At 39.6% G+C, this 20,168-nt stretch overlaps 1 protein-coding gene across 5 annotated transcripts in view; it reads left to right on the top strand.

Annotated features, from left to right (window-relative positions):
* LOC109905236 (tensin-1) overlaps positions 1–20,168 on the top strand; it is a 346,409-nt gene that overhangs the window by 289,841 nt on the left and 36,400 nt on the right. The window lies entirely within an intron of this gene.

Genomic DNA, 20,168 nt, shown 5'->3' with positions numbered 1-20,168 from the left:
ATTGCAGCCATAACAAGTTAACCTCTCTGGTACAAGTGACACTAGCGTGCCACCTCGACAACAGCCAGTGAAATTGCAGGGCGCCAATTTCAAAACAACATAAATCCCATAAGTAAAATTCCTGAAACATACAAGTATTATACACCATTTTAAAGTGTCTGATTTCAAAAAGTCTTTACGGAGAAAGCATGCGATTATGTTAGGTCAGCACCTAGTCACAGAAAACCATACAATCATTTTCCAGCCAAGGAGAGGGCTCACAAAAGTCAGAAATAGCGATTAAATTAATCACTAAGCTTTGATCTGCATCAGATGGCACTCACAGCACTTTGTGGTACACAATAAATGTGTGTTTTGTTCGATAAAGTTCATCTTTATGTCCAAATACCTCAGTTGAAATTGGCACGTTATATACAGTAATCACTGTCTCAAACAAACATCTGGTGAAAATGCAGAAAGCCACATAAATTTACAGAAATACTCATCATAAACATTGATTAAAGATACAACTGTTTAACATACATTTAAAGATACACTTCTCCTTAATGCAACCGCTGTGTCAGATTTCAAAAAGGCTTTACGGCAAAAGCACACAACACGATTATGTTAGGTCAGGGCCTAGCCACAAAAACCATACAGCCATTTTCCAACCAAGGAAAGGTGTCACAAAAGTCAGAAATAGCATTAAAATGAATGACTTAACTTTGATGATCTTCATCTGGTGGCACTCCCAGGTCTCCATGTTAGACAATAAATGTTTGTTTTGTTCGATAATGTCCCTCTTTATGTCCAAATACCTCTTATGTTGGTGCGTTTAGTTCAGAAATCCAAAGGCACAATGCGCGCTCTCAACATCAAGACGAAAAGTCAAAAAAGTACCATAAAAGTTAGTAGAAACGTGTCAGATGATGTTTAAAATCAATCCTAAGGTTGTTTTTGTCATAAATAATCAATAATATTTCAACCGGACAAAAGCTTTGTCAATAGAAAAGGAGAAACAAGAAATGCACACTCAAGATCACGCGCAGGACTCATGGCTGGAAATTTCTACTGGCCTCTCATTGAAAGTGCTGTATCTCCCTCATTTTTCAGAGTAAAAGCCTGAAACAATACCTAAAGACTGGCCACATGTAGAGGAAGCCATAGAGATTGTGAACTGGGTCCTAAGTCTTTTTATGGTGGATAGGCTTTCAATGGATAAACAGCCTTTCAAAACAATAGTACTTCCTGGTGGATTTTCCTCAGGTTTTCACCTGCCCTATCAGTTCTGTTATACTCACAGGCATGAGTGTTTTCTATCCAGATCTACTACTTATATGCACATCCTAGCTTCTGGGCCTAAGTAGCAGGCAGTTTAATTTGGGCATGCTTTTCATCCAAAATTCCGAATGCTGCCCCCTACCCTAGTGAAGTTAAAGGACTTGCTCACATCAGTTACCAAGAGCGTTATCACACAGTCATCCAGAACAGTTGGTGCGCTCATGCATGATTCAGTGTTGCTTGCCTCGAAGTGAGCATAAAAGGCATTTAGCTCGTCTGTTAGGCTCACATTACCGGGCAACTTGCGCCTGGCTTTCCCTTTGTCTCTGGCAGGGTTCTCTAGACTGTCTCTGTCTGGGTTCTCTAGGCTGTCTCTGTCTGGGTTCTCTAGGCTGTCTCTGGCTGGTTTCTCTAGACTGTCTGGCTGGGTTACCTAGACTGTGTCTGGCTGGGTTACCAAGACTGTCTCTGGCTGGGTTACCTAGACTGCCTCTGGCTGGGTTACCTAGACTGTCTCTGGCTGGGTTACCTAGACTGTCTCTGGCTGGGTTCTCTAGACTGTCTGTGGCTGGGTTCACTAGACTTTCTGTGGCTGGGTTACCTAGAATGTCTCTGGCTGGGTTACCTAGAATGTCTGTGGCTGGGTTCTCTAGACTGTCTGTGGCTGGGTTCACTAGACTGTCTGTGGCTGGGTTCTCTAGACTGTCTGTAGCTGGGTTCTCTAGACTGTCTGTGGCTGGGTTCTCTAGACTGTCTGTGGCTGGGTTCACTAGACTGTCTGTGGCTTGGTTCTCTAGACTGTCTGTGCATGGGTTCTCTAGACTGTCTGTGGCTGGGTTCTGTAGACTGTCTGTGACTGGGTTCACTAGACTGTCTCTGGCTGGGTTCTCTAGACTGTCTCTGGCTGGGTTCTCTAGACTGTGTCTGGCTGGGTTCTCTAGACTGTCTGTGGCTGGGTTCTCTAGACTGTCTGTGGCTGGGTTCACTAGACTGTCTCTGGCTGGGTTACCTAGACTGTCTATGACTGGGTTCTCTAGACTGTCTCTGGCTGGGTTCTCTAGACTGTTTCTGGCTGGGTTCTCTAGACTGTCTGTGGCTGAGTTCAGCAGACTGTCTGTGGCTGGGCTCACTAGACTGGCTGTGGCTGGGTTCTCTAGACTGTCTGTGACTGGGTTCACTAGACTGTCTGTGACTGGGTTCACTAGACTGTCTGTGGCTGGGTTCTCTAGACTGTCTGTGGCTGGGTTCTGTAGACTGTCTGTGGCTGGGTTCACTAGACTGTTTGTGGCTGGGTTACCTAGACTGTCTCTGGCTGGGTTACCTAGACTGTCTCTGGCTGGGTTACCTAGACTGTCTCTGGCTGGGTTACCTAGACTGCCTCTGGCTGGGTTACCTAGACTGTCTCTGGCTGGGTTACCTAGACTGTCTGTGGCTGGGTTCACTAGACTGTCTGTGGCTGGGTTCTCTAGACTGTCTGTAGCTGGGTTCTCTAGACTGTCTGTGGCTGGGTTCTCTAGACTGTCTGTGGCTGGGTTCACTAGACTGTCTGTGGCTTGGTTCTCTAGACTGTCTGTGCATGGGTTCTCTAGACTGTCTGTGGCTGGGTTCTGTAGACTGTCTGTGACTGGGTTCACTAGACTGTCTCTGGCTGGGTTCTCTAGACTGTCTCTGGCTGGGTTCTCTAGACTGTGTCTGGCTGGGTTCTCTAGACTGTCTGTGGCTGGGTTCTCTAGACTGTCTGTGGCTGGGTTCACTAGACTGTCTCTGGCTGGGTTACCTAGACTGTCTATGACTGGGTTCTCTAGACTGTCTCTGGCTGGGTTCTCTAGACTGTTTCTGGCTGGGTTCTCTAGACTGTCTGTGGCTGAGTTCAGCAGACTGTCTGTGGCTGGGCTCACTAGACTGGCTGTGGCTGGGTTCTCTAGACTGTCTGTGACTGGGTTCACTAGACTGTCTGTGACTGGGTTCACTAGACTGTCTGTGGCTGGGTTCTCTAGACTGTCTGTGGCTGGGTTCTGTAGACTGTCTGTGGCTGGGTTCACTAGACTGTTTGTGGCTGGGTTACCTAGACTGTCTCTGGCTGGGTTACCTAGACTGTCTCTGGCTGGGTTACCTAGACTGTCTCTGGCTGGGTTACCTAGACTATCTATGGCTCGGTTCGCTAGACTGTCTCTGGCTTGGTTCGCTAGACTGTCTGTGGCTGGGTTCTCTAGACTGTCTGTGGCTGGGTTCTGTAGACTGTCTGTGGCTGGGTTATCTGGACTGTATGTGTGTGAATGTACCGCAAAGCTCTGAGAGCCCATCGGCATTACAAAGGATTACAAAATTCAAAGTTAATTGTAAGGGAATAAGCCATGTGTATGGAAATAAGGCCTTTAATAAGAGGATATGTCACCCACGTATACACACTTTGTTCACTGTCAACCTACAGTATAAGCATATTTAGACTTTTCAGTGTCATCTCATAGGTTTAGCCGACTTTTTGGCTTTAAGATGATGATTGGTTCAGGGAGATAGTAACTTACGATTTGAGGAGGAAGAATCGGAAGTAGTCGAAGAACCAAATTAATTGAAAGCATCCACAGAGGATGAAGTCGATTTGAACTGCACTAAATTGGTCTGATGGCTTATGAGTAGTGCTTATCCTCAGTCTGCTTGTAGGAAGGAGATGTGGAAATGAGCTGCCCCCTGGACTCCTTGGGTCCTCTCCAGCCATGACGAGCCGATTAAAGCATCGCCTCATATGACCTCAGACTTTTCCCATTTAGGGCTGTGAGCTGAGCAGAACTTGATTGCTCTACATAGAGGGAGACACTGCGGCTGTGATGCATTATCTTGTGTGTGTGTGGGGGGGACTGAGTGCATGTCTATATATGTGTTTTCCTATGCAGATGACTGAAGGTATCTGACCATTCTGCAACAAAACTCAATTGAAATGATCTTGTCTTTCCAAACACATTTTTTAAGTAGTGCTGTCTCGTAGATATAGAAGGTGCCATTGATGTATATTTACTGATCTCCAGAGTGGAATCCTGTGCTGACAGTACAGTACGTGTTTGTGGAAGATACAGGATGGCTTTAGACTAAGGCAACAGCATGATGCTCCAGGGACTTACTGACTGGATTTCAACTACTGTTCTTCCAAAGCCAAATATTTTCCTTATTGTGGAGTTGTATCTGTCCTTGCACCTTTACAGGCACATCAGCGTTTCACAGAGAATTGATGTAATGGCCACTGAAGACCCAGTCAATAGTTTAGCTAACTGTGTCTAAAAACAGCTCAATGTGCAGGTAGAGATCTAAGTAGCCTACTCTCCAGAGGGCATGGAATGGTTTGGCTCCATTAGTGCCCAAGGTTATGTTCTCAGAGAAAGCAGTCATCATCACAACATTTTTTTTCAATGTAGCACTTGTGGACCGTGAACCCCCCCACAAATGTTCTGGTGTGTTTGGAAGTTGGAATGTACGTTCACACACACACACCCACACGAACTGGGATCAAAGGTAATACTGGGGAGCATCTGGCAGATATTATCTCTAAACATCTGACAAAACACTCCATCGAGAGGGTCACTTGGTTTCAATTCCCATTTCCAATGTTGTATTATTAACAGTAATTATGTAATACCATTCCAGTATTTTACTTGCTATATTGTATTTACTTTGCCATCATGGCCTTTTTTGCCTTTACCTCCCTTCTCACCTCATTTGCTCACATTGTATATAGACTTGTTTATACTGCATTATTGACTGTATGTTTGTTTTTACTCCATGTGTAACTCTGTGTCGTTTTATCTGTCGAACTGCTTTGCTTTATCTTGGCCAGGTCGCAATTGTAAATGAGAACTTGTTCTCAACTTGCCTACCTGGTTAAATAAAGGTAAAATAAAATAAAAATAAAATAAAAAATACTAATAATATAATAGTTATAATATAATACTAATAATATAATAGTTATAATATAATAGTAATAATATAATAGTTATAATATAATAGTAATAATATAATAGTTATAATATAATAGGTATAAAATAATGGGTAAAATATAATAATATAATAGTATTAATATACTAGTAATAATATAATTGTTATAATATAATAGTTATAATATAATAGTAATAATATAATAGTTATAATATAATAGGTATAAAATAATGGGTAAAATATAATAATATAATAGTATTAATATACTAGTAATAATATAATTGTTTTAATATAATACTTATAATATAATAGGTATAATATAACAATAGTAATACTATAATAGTTATAATACAATAGATATTAAGTAATAGTAATAATATCACAATGATTATATCGTAATGTAATAGTAACAATGTATTAGTTATAAGATAATAGTTATAACATAATAGTAATAATATAATATGTATACTATCATAGTTATAATATATTAGTTATAATATGATAGTAATAATATAGTAGTTATAATATAATAGGTCTAATCTAATAGTAATAATATAACAGTGATTATGTCATAATATAAAATTAATGATATAATAGTTATAATAGGTAATAATAGGTATAATGTAATAGTTGTAGGTATAATATAGGTATAATGTAATAATAATAATAATATAGTTATCATTTAATAATGTAATAGTTATCTAACAGTAATAATATAATTGTAATAATATATTAGTGATAATATAAAAATATAATATTATAATAGTAATAATTCAATAGTAATAATATAATATAATTATGTAATAGTAATAATATAAGAATGTAATAGTAATATAATAATGTAATAGTAATACTATAATAGTAATAATATAATAGTTATAATATAATAATAATGTAATAGTAATACTATAATAGTAATAATATAATAGTTATAATATAATAATAATGTAATAGTAATACTATAATAGTAATAATATAATAGTTATAATATAATAATAATGTAATAGTAATACTATAATAGTAATAATATAATAGTTATAATATAATAATAATGTAATAGTAATACTATAATAGTAATAATATAATAGTAATAATATAATAGTTATAATATAATAGTTATAATATAATAATACTAATGTAATAGTAATAATCTAATAATGTAATGTTATTTTTTTATTTGTTTTATTTCACCTTTATTTAACCAGGTAGGCTAGTTGAGAACACCTTTATTTAACCAGGTAGGCTAGTTGAGAACACCTTTATTTAACCAGGTAGGCCAGTTGAGAACACCTTTATTTAACCAGGTAGGCCAGTTGAGAACACCTTTATTTAACCAGGTAGGCTAGTTGAGAACACCTTTATTTAACCAGGTAGGCTAGTTGAGAACACCTTTATTTAACCAGGTAGGCTAGTTGAGAACACCTTTATTTAACCAGGTAGGCTAGTTGAGAACACCTTTATTTAACCAGGTAGGCTAGTTGAGAACACCTTTATTTAACCAGGTAGGCTAGTTGAGAACAAGTTCTCATTTACAACTGCGACCTGGCCAAGATAAAGCATAGCAGTGTGAACAGACAACAACACAGAGTTACACATGGAGTAAACAATAAACAAGTCAATAACACAGTAGAAAACGAAAAAAAGAGTCTTGTGTGCAAAAGGCATGAGGAGGTAGGCGAATAATTACAATTTAGCAGATTAACACTGGAGTGAAATGATCAAATGGTCATGTGCAGGTAGAGATACTGGTGTGCAAAAGAGCAGAAAAGTAAATAAATAAAAACAGTATGGGGATGAGGTATGTAAATTGGGTGGGCTATTTACCGATGGACTATGTACAGCTGCAGCGATCGGTTAGCTGCTCAGATAGTAGATGTTTAAAGTTGGTGAAGGAGATAAAAGTCTCCAACTTCAGCGATTTTTGCAATTCGTTCCAGTCACAGGCAGCAGAGAACTGGAAGGAAAGGCGGCCAAATGAGGTGTTGGCTTTAGGGATGGTCAGTGAGATACACCTGCTGGAGCGCGTGCTACGGGTGGGTGTTGCCATCGTGACCAGTGAACTGAGATAAGGCACAGCTTTACCTAGCATGGACTTGTAGATGACCTGGAGCCAGTGGGTCTGGTGACGAATATGTAGCGATAATAATAATGTGATAGTAATAATATAATATTGCAATAGTAATAATATTATAATGTAATGGTAATGATATAATAGTAATAATATTAATAACATAATAATGTAATAGTAATAATATAATAGTAATAATAGTAATAATACAATAATTGTAATAGTAATAGTTATAATAGTAATAATATTAATAACATAATAATGTAATAGTAATAATATAATAGTAATAATATTAATAACATAATAATGTAATAGTAATAATATAATAGTAATAATATTAATAACATAATAATGTAATAGTAATAATATAATAGTAATAATATTAATAACATAATAATGTAATAGTAATAATATAATAGTAATAATAGTAATAATACAATAATTGTAATAGTAATAGTTATAATAGTAATAATATAATAGTAATGATACAGTAATGATAGTAATAATATAATAATGTAATAGTAATAATATAGTAATACAATTGTTATAATAGTATTAATGTAATTGTGATCATATAATAGCAAAATAGTAATTATCTAATAATAACAGTATAGTAAAGATGTAATAATTTAATTGTAGTAATATAATTCTACAATATAATAGTAATATTGTAATAGTAATAATATAATAGTTATAATATAATAGTAAAATGGTAATATAATAGTAATAATATAATAGTTATAATATACTAGTAATACTATAACAGTAATAGGATCATACTAGTATGATAGCATAATAGCATAATTGTAGGATATAATAGTAATATGTAGGTTACAATATAGTAGTAATAATATAATCATGTAATAGTAATAATATAATAGTAATATTATAATAACATCAGCTATCTGAGCAGCTAACCGGTCGCTGCAGCTGTACATAGTCTATTGGTAAATCGCCCACCCTTTTCACCTACCTCATCCCCATACTGTTTTTATTTATTTACTTTTCTGCTCTTCTGCACACCAATATCTCTACCTGTACATGACCATCTGATCTTTTATCACTCCAGTGTTAATCTGCAAAATTGTAATTATTTGCCTACCTCCTCATGCCTTTTGCACACATTGTATATAGACCCCCCCTTTGTTTTCTACTGTGTTATTGACTTGTTAATTGTTTACTCCATGTGTAACTCTTTGTTGTATGCTCACACTGCTATGCTTTATCTTGGCCAGGTCGCAGTTGCAAATGAGAACTTGTTCTCAACTAGCCTACCTGGTTAAATAAAGGTGAAATAAATAAAAAATAATAGTTTTAGTAATACTATAATAGTAATACTGTAATAGTAATTATATAATAATATAATATTTATAGTATACTAGTAATAATATAATGGTAATAATATAATAGTAATATTATAATATAATATAATAATTTAACAGTATTAATGTAATAGTAAAAATAGTATAGTAATTGATAATATAATTGTAATAATATAATTGTAATATTATAATATAATAGTTCTGATATAATAGTAATAATATAATAGTTTATAATAGTAAAAATACAATAGTTACGATATAGTTATAATAATAAGTAGTAATAATATAAAAGTTATAATAGTAATAATATAATAGTTATAATGTAATATAATCATATAATAGTAATAATATAATGGTAATAAAGTATTGGTCATAATATAAATAATATTTTAATAATTATAATTTAATTGTCAAAATTGAAGTCTTAATTTAATAGTAATTATATGCTAGTCATAATATAATAGTAATACAATAATGCAATAGTGATAATTTAATAGTAATAATAGTGATAGTAATAATATTAATAATATAATATCATAGTAATACTATAATAGTAATAACGTAATACTATAATAGTAATAATGTAATACTATAATAGTAATAACGTAATACTATAATAGTAATACTATTAATTATATAGTTGTCATAATATAAATGTAATAATTTAATAGTAATAATATTATATTACTAATGTAATAGTAATAATTTAATAGTAATATAATTGTAATAATAATTGGAATAATATAATAGTAATACTATAATAGTATTAGTAGTTATACTTTAATAGTAATACTATAATAATATAATAGTGATAATATAATAGTACAAATGTAATAGTAATATTATAATAGTAGTAATATAATACTAATAATATAATAGTAATACTATTATATATAACGTAAAGTAGCTTGAGATGTTATCAGAGAACACCTGATTCACTCCAAGGGTAGCACGATCTCACACACACACACACACACACACACACATAGTTTGAGACAGACAGGGCTGGGCAGGGCTGGGTAATTAGGCAGGAAAAGGTTTCAGGGATGCAGACAGGTCCCCTGACAAATGTGTGTGAGATCATACAGCAAAGCAATTTTCTCCTGGAGCCAAGAAAACACACACACGCGTTCGCACACACACACAGAAATAGTGTGGCTGTTGTAAAAAGCTGCGACGGCATTCGATTTTCTATCTCTGTTTGGAATGTGACCTCTGGCCTGTTCTAAAAAGAAGACACTTCAGATATACATTCAGGAGGGAGAACGACAGCCTGAACAGTCTTCAGCACTTACTTTATAGCTTACAATAGACTGCTATCATCATTATTAACTGAGTGGACTGAGCAGCATAAAGTTGTACAAAGATGATGATGATGATGATATGATGATAATGTTGATGTCTTGATGATGATGATGATAATGGTGATGTCTTAATGATGATCAGGGTTAATCAGAGTGCATACATGTGTATCAGGGTGTATCAAGGTGTATCAGGGTTTATCAATGTGTATCAGGGTTTATCAAGGTGTATCAGGGTGTTTCAGGGTGTATCAGGGTTTATCAATGTGTATCAAGGATTGTCAAGGTGTATCAGGGTGTATCAGGGTGTATCAAGTATTGTCAAGGTGTATCAGGGTGTATCAAAGATTATCAAGGTGTATCAGGGTTTATCAAGGTATATCAGGGTGTTTCAGGGATTGTCAAGGTGTACCAGGGTGTATCAAAGATTATCAGGGTGTATCAATAATTATTAAGTTGTATAAGGGTCTATCAAGGTGTATCATGGTCAATCAGGGTAAATCAGAGTTTATCAAGATGTATAAGGGTGTATCAGGGTGCATCATGGATTATCAGGGTTTATCAGGGTTTATCAATGTGTATCAGGGTATATCAATGTCTATCAGGGTCTATCAATGATTATCAAGGTTTATCAGGCTGTATCAAGGTGTATCGGGGTGTATCAGGGTTTATCAAGGTGTATCAGGGTTTATCAAGGTGTATCAGGGTTTATCAATGTGTATCAGGGTGTATCAATGTAGTATATCAAGTTGTGTCAATGTTTGTCTTGTCACATTGGAAGAGAGAAGCAGTATGTTTGTTCTCTGTGGTTCTGTTCTCTGTTCAGTTGTTTCACAGTAAAGCCAGTGTTTCCTAAGCGATGTAAATGTAGGAGATCGCTAGGTAAGATGGAGTCTTCAGTGGAGCTCAAACTGAAGAAATCTGTAGTTAAAATCTTAGTAAGGAAATGTCAGTACACTGTATATTGTGTACATGAACAGGACTACATTGTGCAGATACAAAGTCGGTGTGTGTGTGGGGGGGTGTGTGTGTGTGTGTGCTTGCAATCTCATTGGTACCCTGTTCCAGATCAGATACTATTGAGCACCTCTCACTTTCCAGCCAGGTCACCCTTGATACAAGTCAGTATTCAACGTCCATCCATGTCTGAAGACGTCGGGAAAGAATGTGGAAACCGGCCACTAGGGGAAACAGTGAGCGCCGTTACCTTCAAGTGGAATATGCCTCTGATTCCAAAGATTGCCAATTGGAATCTAGTGATAAAGTTTTTTTTTGCGATGTATTGTTTTAAACCTATCCCAAACAACCCTTACCTTAAACATTTTTAGTTAATATATAACATTTAGATTTTGGAATAAGTTGACTGAAAACACATTCTCATTTACATCAAACAACCTGGCAAATAGTTACAGGTGAGAGAAGAGGGGGGATGAATGAGCCAATTGTAAGCTGGGGATGATTAGGTGACCATGATGGAATGAGGGCCATATTGGGAATTTAGTCAGGACACCAGGGTTAACACCCCTACTCTTATGATAAGTGCCATGGGATCTTTAGTGACCACAGAGAGTCAGGGCACCTGTTTCACATCCCATCTGATCAGAGGATGGAGTGCCTCCTACTGGCCCTCCAACACCACTTCCAGCAGCATCTGATCTCCCATCCAGGGACTGATCACCTCTGTCTCTCTGTCTCTCTGTCTCTCTCTCTCTCTCTCTCTCTCTCATTCTTTTTCCTTCTCAGTCTTTCCCTAATTCAGGGTGTGGTTTTTCCTTTCACAGTAACAGCTTGTTTCTATTCCCTAGCGTTAACTCTGATAGCTGCATGTGTGTGCTAGAGAGAAGGAAACAGAGGGAGAGCGAAGGGTGATGTCACTCAGTCAAACGCATACCGTGGTGTGTGCGGCTGCCCGTCTCCCCACACATACACCGACACACAGAGACTGTTGTGAGAGTTCACAGGACTTAAGAGCAGGAGCTCACTCAGAGTAGCTCAGACAGGCAGCTATTCACCACTAGTCCACAACAGCAGCAGCAGCAGCTCTCACAATACAATTAGCCTCCTGAGCCAAGTGAACTCCCCCCCCTATTCAGCTCCGCAATGCTGCACTCCGGGGGTTCCGCTTTGGGGTAGCACCTGGGCTTTTCTCAGATTCCTCTGGACTATACCAACTGCTGTTTTCACACAGGTAGGGGAGCTCCTTTCACGCTATCTGTTTTGTGCTTTTTGAATACCTTCTACTGTGTAAGCTCCAAACCCACTGAAAGTAAGATCCAAAACGTAAAAGTAATTTTGTTCTCAAGTGCTTTGCCATGTGTGTCTTCGCTATTAATACGGGTTATTCAGTGATGCTTTATTGAGCCGCAACCGTTGATTTACTATCTGATGCCTGTTATGGATTACATATGGATCTGTTGCTGGTTGTGTCACATTTGGATCTCTGAAGTGTCTTTGTAGGGTAGAAGATGTGTAGTCTCTGAAGTGTCTTTATAGGGTAGAAGATGTGTAGTCTCTGAAGTGTCTTTGTAGGGTAGACGATGTGTAGTCTCTGAAGTATCTTTATAGGGTAGAAGATGTGTAGTCTCTGAAGTGTCTTTGTAGGGTAGAAGATGTGTAGTCTCTGAAGTGTCTTTGTAGGGTAGACGATGTGTAGTCTCTGAAGTGTCTTTGTAGGGTAGAAGATGTGTAGTCTCTGAAGTGTCTTTGTAGGGTAGGAGATGTGTAGTCTCTGAAGTGTCTTTGTAGGGTAGAATATGTGTAGTCTCTGAAGTGTCTTTGTAGGGTAGAAGATGTGTAGTCTCTGAAGTATCTTTATAGGGTAGAAGATGTGTAGTCTCTGAAGTGTCTTTGTAGGGTAGACGATGTGTAGTCTCTGAAGTGTCTTTGTAGAGTAGAAGATGTGTAGTCTCTGAAGTGTCTTTGTAGAGTAGAAGATGTGTAGTCTCTGAAGCGTCTTTGTAGGGTAGAAGATGTGTAGTCTCTGAAGTATCTTTGTAGGGTTGAAGATGTGTAGTCTCTGAAGTGTCTTTGTAGGGTAGAAGATGTGTAGTCTCTGAATTATCTTTGTAGGGTAGAAGATGTGTAGTCTCTGAAGTGTCTTTGTAGGGTAGGAGATGTGTAGTCTCTGACGTGTCTTTGTAGGGTAGAAGATGTGTAGTCTCTGAAGTGTCTTTGTAGGGTAGAAGATGTGTAGTCTCTGAAGTGTCTTTGTAGGGTAGAAGATGTGTCATCTCTGAAGTGTCTTTGTAGGGTAGAAGATGTGTCATCTCTGAAGTGTCTTTGGAGAGTAGAAGATGTGTAATCTCTGTAGTATCTTTGTAGGGTAGAAGATGTGTAGTCTCTGAAGTGTCTTTGTAGGGTAGAAGATGTGTAGTCTCTGATGTGTCTTTGTAGGGTAGAAGATGTGTAATCTCTGTAGTGTCTTTGCTTATTTCTCTGGAACCTTCCAGACTCTCAGTAAAGAAAGCTGGGTGGGGTTGTCCGGGGCGACGGAGGCCAGAGTAGACAATGACGGAAAGGTTCACTTTTTCCAAGCAATGTTGATATTTAAAGGAAATCCTGGACTGTAGGTTGTTACGTAGACCTTTCCTGCAGTCAAATGACCTAGTGGCCTCATGGGTGGAATGTTATTCATATTTTTATATTTTCATAATTAATAAATAAATACAAATTCAATACTGCCGAAAATCCAGTGTTTTTGTGCTAAACAGTTTTGTTATATTTTGATCTTCTGTGATGTATATGAAGTATAATATTGCTATGCAAACTCAAAATTGAATACATTTCAACTCTATATCAGACATGGTGCGTGTCTTCTTTTTGTATCTCCGTAACCATGTGTGTGAGGTGTATACTTTTGTTTCAAAGTAGATTTGTTTAATTAAGACTACCATAAAACACTGTGTGAACCTGATTTAGCCCTCTGCAGTAAAAGGTTAAAGGAAGTCCTGGTCTTTGAGCCATTACGTAGCCCTTTCCACCCACAGACCCTGTCATCTCCTATACAGATTGAAAAAGGCAGAGTTTGTCATTGACAAGCGCCTAAATTGGAACGCAGTGGCTATACAGCAACATGCTTTACATGATTTCACAGCTCTGAATGGATTTTGACTGACAGCTAATCTGAATTTGGGCACTGCACGCACAAATTGGGCAACTTTTGCAAATGTTTTGTTGTCTGAGGGTAAATGCTGTAAATCAAAAGGAGTCGATGTGTTGTGAAAGATGAGACATTAAGGATTCAAATAAATATTGCTTTGATCTCATACAAGCAAACCACACATCCATGAGTCAACCTCACATTTCCATATTTGAAAACGGTATCAACGTTTATAATCGCTATGTTTGATCCACAGTTACAAGAATGACATGAGTTTTTCTCCACGTTGTCCAGAACAGAATGAGCTCACGTTTGTCATATTGTGAAGAAGATTTGCCTTGCAACACGCACTTGAATGCACTTCATTCTATCCACACCAAAGTCACAATATGTTTGTCTGAAGTGCCCTCTGAAAACCTAACTCTGTAATATCGTATTTTATAACTTAGCTAGTCATGTTGGCAATAGAATATACTTTCAAATGATACCCACCTGACCCAGAGTTTGACTTATAATTGAATGTTTTTGGATTGTGTAAACAACAAGAGTAATTGTGTGAGGGTGGGGACGCAGGGCTGTGTTACAAACAAAACAACTACAAGTGTGCTTGCTTCAGGTCCTCAATGGCAAAGCTAGGAGAGCTCAAAAAAGCACTTTACAGTAGAAAGCTTTATCCTTGAGTTATAAAAGTTCATTGACATTTCTTAGGAACTGTGTACAGTTTGGAGAGGCGTGTTGCCACTTGGAGACACCAGTTAGACCTCTCAGTCAAAGCCTTGTAATAATTTGTTCTTATCTTGTAATTACTCTGAAATGTCAAGGATTATTCTTATTATGTTACTGAATGTATCCAGACTATTTTTAGATTTCGTTATTGACAAATGCTGTGAAAAGTACAGTAAATGTAAAACGCATATCATATCTTTCAGTGCAATGTTTGGATTCAATCTTCTGTCAGTTAAACTGTTGTATCCTCACCTTTGGTCTGATCAGGTAATGCTGCAGAGAGGGCTTGGTGACCCTGCAGAGAGGGCTTGGTGACCCTGCAGAGAGGGCTTGGTAACCCTGCAGAGAGGGCTTGGTAACCCTGCAGAGAGGGCTTGGTAACCCTGCAGAGAGGGCTTGGTGACCCTGCAGAGAGGGCTTGGTGACCCTGCAGAGAGGGCTTGGTGACCCTGCAGAGAGGGCTTGGTGACCCTGCAGAGAGGGCTTGGTGACCCTGCAGAGAGGGCTTGGTGACCCTGCAGAGAGGGCTTGGTGACCCTGCAGAGAGGGCTTGGTGACCCTGCAGAGAAGGCTTGGTAACCCTGCAGAGAGGGCTTGGTAACCCTGCAGAGAGGGCTTGGTGACCCTGCAGAGAGGGCTTGGTGACCCTGCAGAGAGGGCTTGGTGACCCTGCAGAGAGGGCTTGGTGACCCTGCAGAGAGGGCTTGGTGACCCTGCAGAGAAGGCTTGGTAACCCTGCAGAGAGGGCTTGGTGACCCTGCAGAGAGGGCTTGGTGACCCTGCAGAGAGGGCTTGGTGACCCTGCAGAGAAGGCTTGGTAACCCTGCAGAGAGGGCTTGGTAACCCTGCAGAGAGGGCTTGGTGACCCTGCAGAGAGGGCTTGGTGACCCTGCAGAGAGGGCTTGGTGACCCTGCAGAGAGGGCTTGGTGACCCTGCAGAGAGGGCTTGGTGACCCTGCAGAGAAGGCTTGGTAACCCTGCAGAGAGGGCTTGGTAACCCTGCAGAGAGGGCTTGGTAACCCTGCAGAGAGGGCTGGGTAACCTTGCAGAGGGCTGGGTACACTGCAGAGAGGGCTTGGTGACCCTGCAGAGAGGGCTTGGTAACCCTGCAGAGAGGGCTTGGTAACCCTGCAGAGAGGGCTGGGTAACCTTGCAGAGGGCTGGGTACACTGCAGAGAGGGCTTGGTGACCCTGCAGAGAGGGCTTGGTGACCCTGCAGAGAGGGCTGGGTACACTGCAGAGAGGGCTTGGTGACCCTGCAGAGGGGGCTTGGTGACCCTGCAGAGAGGGCTTGGTAACCCTGCAGAGAGGGCTGGGTAACCTTGCAGAGAGGGCTTGGTGACCCTGCAGAGAGGGCTTGGTGACCCTGCAGAGAGGGCTTGGTGACCCTGCAGAGAGGGCTTGGTGACCCTGCAGAGAGGGCTTGGTGACCCTGCAGAGAGGGCTTGGTAACCCTGCAGAGAGGGCTGGGTAACGTTGCAGAGAGGGCTGGGTACACTGCAGAGAGGGCTTGGTGACCCTGCAGAGAGGGCTTGGTAACCCCACAGAGAGGGCTTGGTGACCCTGCAGAGAGGGCTGGGTGACCCTGCAGAGAGGGCTTGGTGACCCTGCAGAGAGGACTTGGTGACCCTGCAGAGAGGACTTGGTGACCCTGCAGAGAGGACTTGGTGACCCTGCAGAGAGGGCTTGGTCAACACACAGAGATGAATGGGTATCCCTGCAGAGAGGGCTGGGTCAACCCACAGACAGATTCAAATGTCAAACAAGGGCAGTGTGGACCTCATGAGGTGACCTTTGGCAGCTGGCAGGAAATGGGTCCAAAGGTCACAGGGTCAAAGATCATGTGACAGGAGTAGCTAGCAATAAGTTGCCCTTAACCACTGATTCAGGGTCAGATATTTCCTCATACCACTGGTATTTAAGGTTAGAGGCTAGATATGTTAAAGAAAAAAAAAAAGGTTACATAACCTCACAGATAAGCTAAACAACAACACACACACACATGTGTGCGCGCACACACGCACCCGCTCACACACACACACACGCACACACACACACACACACACACACACACACACATACACACACACACGCACACACACACGCACACACATACACACACACACACGCACACACACACGCACCCACGCACACACACACGCACACACACACACACACACACACACACACACACACACACACACACACACACACACACACACACACACACACACACACACACACACACACACACACACACACATACACACACACACACACACACATACACACACACACACACACGCACACACACACGCACGCACGCACACACGCACACACGCACGCACGCACACGCACGCACGCAAACACACACACACACACACATACACACACACTGCTGTTTCAAACATGCTTTGATTTACTGTACAGCTTCATGGGTGTGAGGAGTTTGACGCTTAATCAGATGGGTATTTTATATACAGTATCTGATATACAGTATCTTTGATATACAGTATCTTTCATATATATACAGTATATTTTATATACAGTATCTTTCATATATATACAGTGTATTTTATATACAGTATCTTTGATATACAGTATCTTTGATATACAGTATCTTTGATATACAGTATCTTTCATATATATACAGTATATTTTATATACAGTATCTTTCATATATATACAGTGTATTTTATATACAGTATCTTTCATATATATACAGTATATTCTATATACAGTATCTTTCATATATATACAGTGTATTTTATATACAGTATCTTTGATATACAGTATCTTTCATATATATACAGTCTATTTTATATACAGTATCTTTGATACTTTGATACAGTGTCTTTCATATATACAGTATATTTTAGATATACAGTATATGTTACAGACAGTATATTTTTGTCAATGCTCACTTCATGCCCTCTGGTGGAGACTGTAATGCCGAAATGTGCTGCTTTTTAAGGTTATATTGTAATAAGAAGCATTCTCCATTCAACATCCGTTGTCCTCCTCCAGGAGTGGCTAAATATATATATGTGTATAGCACTGTGGTTATTGCGGTTTCCAATGTGAGCGTGAGCGTCAGTTTAAAGGCCAGCTGCTAAGTGGTCGTTACAGGAAGAGCAGCTTGGCACTGGTGCTTTTAGGGGGTTATCATTACCCTTGACATGACCCGACCACAAGGATGATATGGGAATACTGTATGGTGTGTGTGTATGTGTGTGTGTGTGTGTGTGTGTGTGTGTGTGTGTGTGTGTGTGTGTGTGTGTGTGTGTGTGTGTGTGTGTGTGTGTGTGTGTGTGTGTGTGTGTGTGTGTGTGTGTGTGTGTATATGTACGTGTGCATTCTTGTGCATTTGTCCATTTTCACAATAGTGAAAGGTGTAATTTATAATTGTAATAATTTGTGTAGTTGTGATTTATAGTTGTAATAATTGGTGTAGTTGTGATTTATAATTGTCTGTCTTTTTCTGTGTGTTTTTGGTCTATGGGTAGTAAATGTTGTTCTTCTATTCCAAGAGGACAGGAAATGCCTTAAGGGCTTCCTTAGCGAGGCAGTTTGTCCGCTCGTGCGTGTCTGGGTGAATGTTTAAGTGTAGTTCTGTGCCAGGATGATGTACCAATAACAAATGATTTTGCTCTGAGCTCATTTTAGAAAATACACAAAAGTATGTGGACACCTGGTCGTCAAACATCTCATTCCAAAATCATGGGCATTCATATGGAGTTGGTCCTTCCCTTTGCTGCTATAACAGCCTCCACTCTTCTGGGAAGGTATTCCACTAGATGTTGGAACATTGCTGTGGGGACTTGCTTCCATTCAGCCACAAGAGCATTAGTGAGGTCTGGTACTGATGTTGGGGCGATTAGGCCTGGCTCGCAGTCGATGCTCCAATTCATCCCAGAGGTGTTCGGTGGGGTTGAGGTCAGGGCTCTGTGCAGGCCAGTCAAGTTCTTCCACACCGATCTCGACAAACCATTTCTGTATAGACCTTGCTTTGTGCATGCTGCATTCTCATGCTGAAATTGGAAAGACTTTCCCCAAAACTTTTGCAACACATTTGGAAGCACAAAATTGTCTAGAATGTCACTGTATGCTGTAGCTTTAAGATTTCCGTTCAATGGATGGACTATCCCGAACCATGAAAAACAGCCCCAGACCATTATTCCTCCTCCACCAAACTTTACAGTTGGCACTATGCATTGGGGCATGTAGCGTTCTCATGGCATTCGCCAAACCCAGATTTGTCCATCGGACTGCCAGAAGGTGAATGTTGACTCATCACTCCAGAAAAAAGTGTTTCCACTGCTCCAGTGTCCAATGGCGGCGAGCTTTACATCACTCCAGCCGACGTTTGGCATTGTGCACGCTGATCTTAGGCTTGTGTGCGGCTCCTCGGCCATGGAACCCCATTTCATGAAGCTCCCTACAAACAGTTTTTGTGCTGATGTTGCTTCCAGAGGCAGTTTAGAACTAGGTAGTGAGTGTTGCAACCGAGGACAGACTATGTTTATGCGTTTCAGCACTCTGCGCTTCCGTTCTTTGAGCTTGTGTGGCCTACCACTTCGTGGCTCAGCTCTTGTTGCTCCTAGACGTTTCCACTTCACAATAACAGCACTTACAGTTGACCGGGGCATCTCTAGCAGGGCAGACATTTTACAAATGGACTTGTTGGAAAGTAGGCATCCTATGATGGTACCACGTTGAATGTCACTGTGCTCTTCAGTGCTGGCCATTCTACTGCCAATGTTTGTCTATAGAGATTACTTGGCTGTGTGCTCAATTTTATACACCTGTCAGGTATCCACTAATTTGAAGGGGTGTCCACAAACTGTACCTCAATCGTCAGCATACAGTCAGTCTAGTTTTATTCCATCAGAACATAGATCATAGATCAGCATACATAGATCATACACAGCATACTCTGTATACAAACACATAAAACATACTCTGTATACAAACACATAAAACATACTCGCTCACTCATTTCTTAAAGGCCAATGCTTTTCAGGTGGTGGAAGTTAGTGGTATTGGCTTGATAAAGTGCCAGCCAGGCTTTTGGCATTTCATCCCTTTTTCCACACCGCATACCACAATCCCATTCTTATTTACTGTCAGAGAGAGGCTGGTAAAATAGGCAGAAGTGGGCCAGTACCCAGTTTAACAGCAGCTGCCTTGGCATCGCTTTCACACTGAGAAATTACAACTTCACCACCTACTTCACTCTCTCCTTTTCCCTTCTCTTCTCCTCCCTCTTGAAACTTTCTGTTTTAGTCAATTCTACTGGATTTAGTTGCTTTATCAGTATTACAGGTCTGTTTTGCTGAAAAAAATGTATATTCACGATACCAAAAATATTCACTATATGTCCAAAAACGTTTGAATAATATACAGTACATTACATTTTTACCATTATACATGATATACTGCAACCCTCCATCCTCCATAAACAACAC

This window comes from Oncorhynchus kisutch, linkage group LG2, assembly GCF_002021735.2.
Source record: "Oncorhynchus kisutch isolate 150728-3 linkage group LG2, Okis_V2, whole genome shotgun sequence".
Taxonomy (NCBI): Eukaryota; Metazoa; Chordata; class Actinopteri; order Salmoniformes; family Salmonidae; genus Oncorhynchus; species Oncorhynchus kisutch.
Note: the sequence above shows the minus strand (reverse complement) of the source record. Positions and strands in the feature narration are given on the sequence as shown.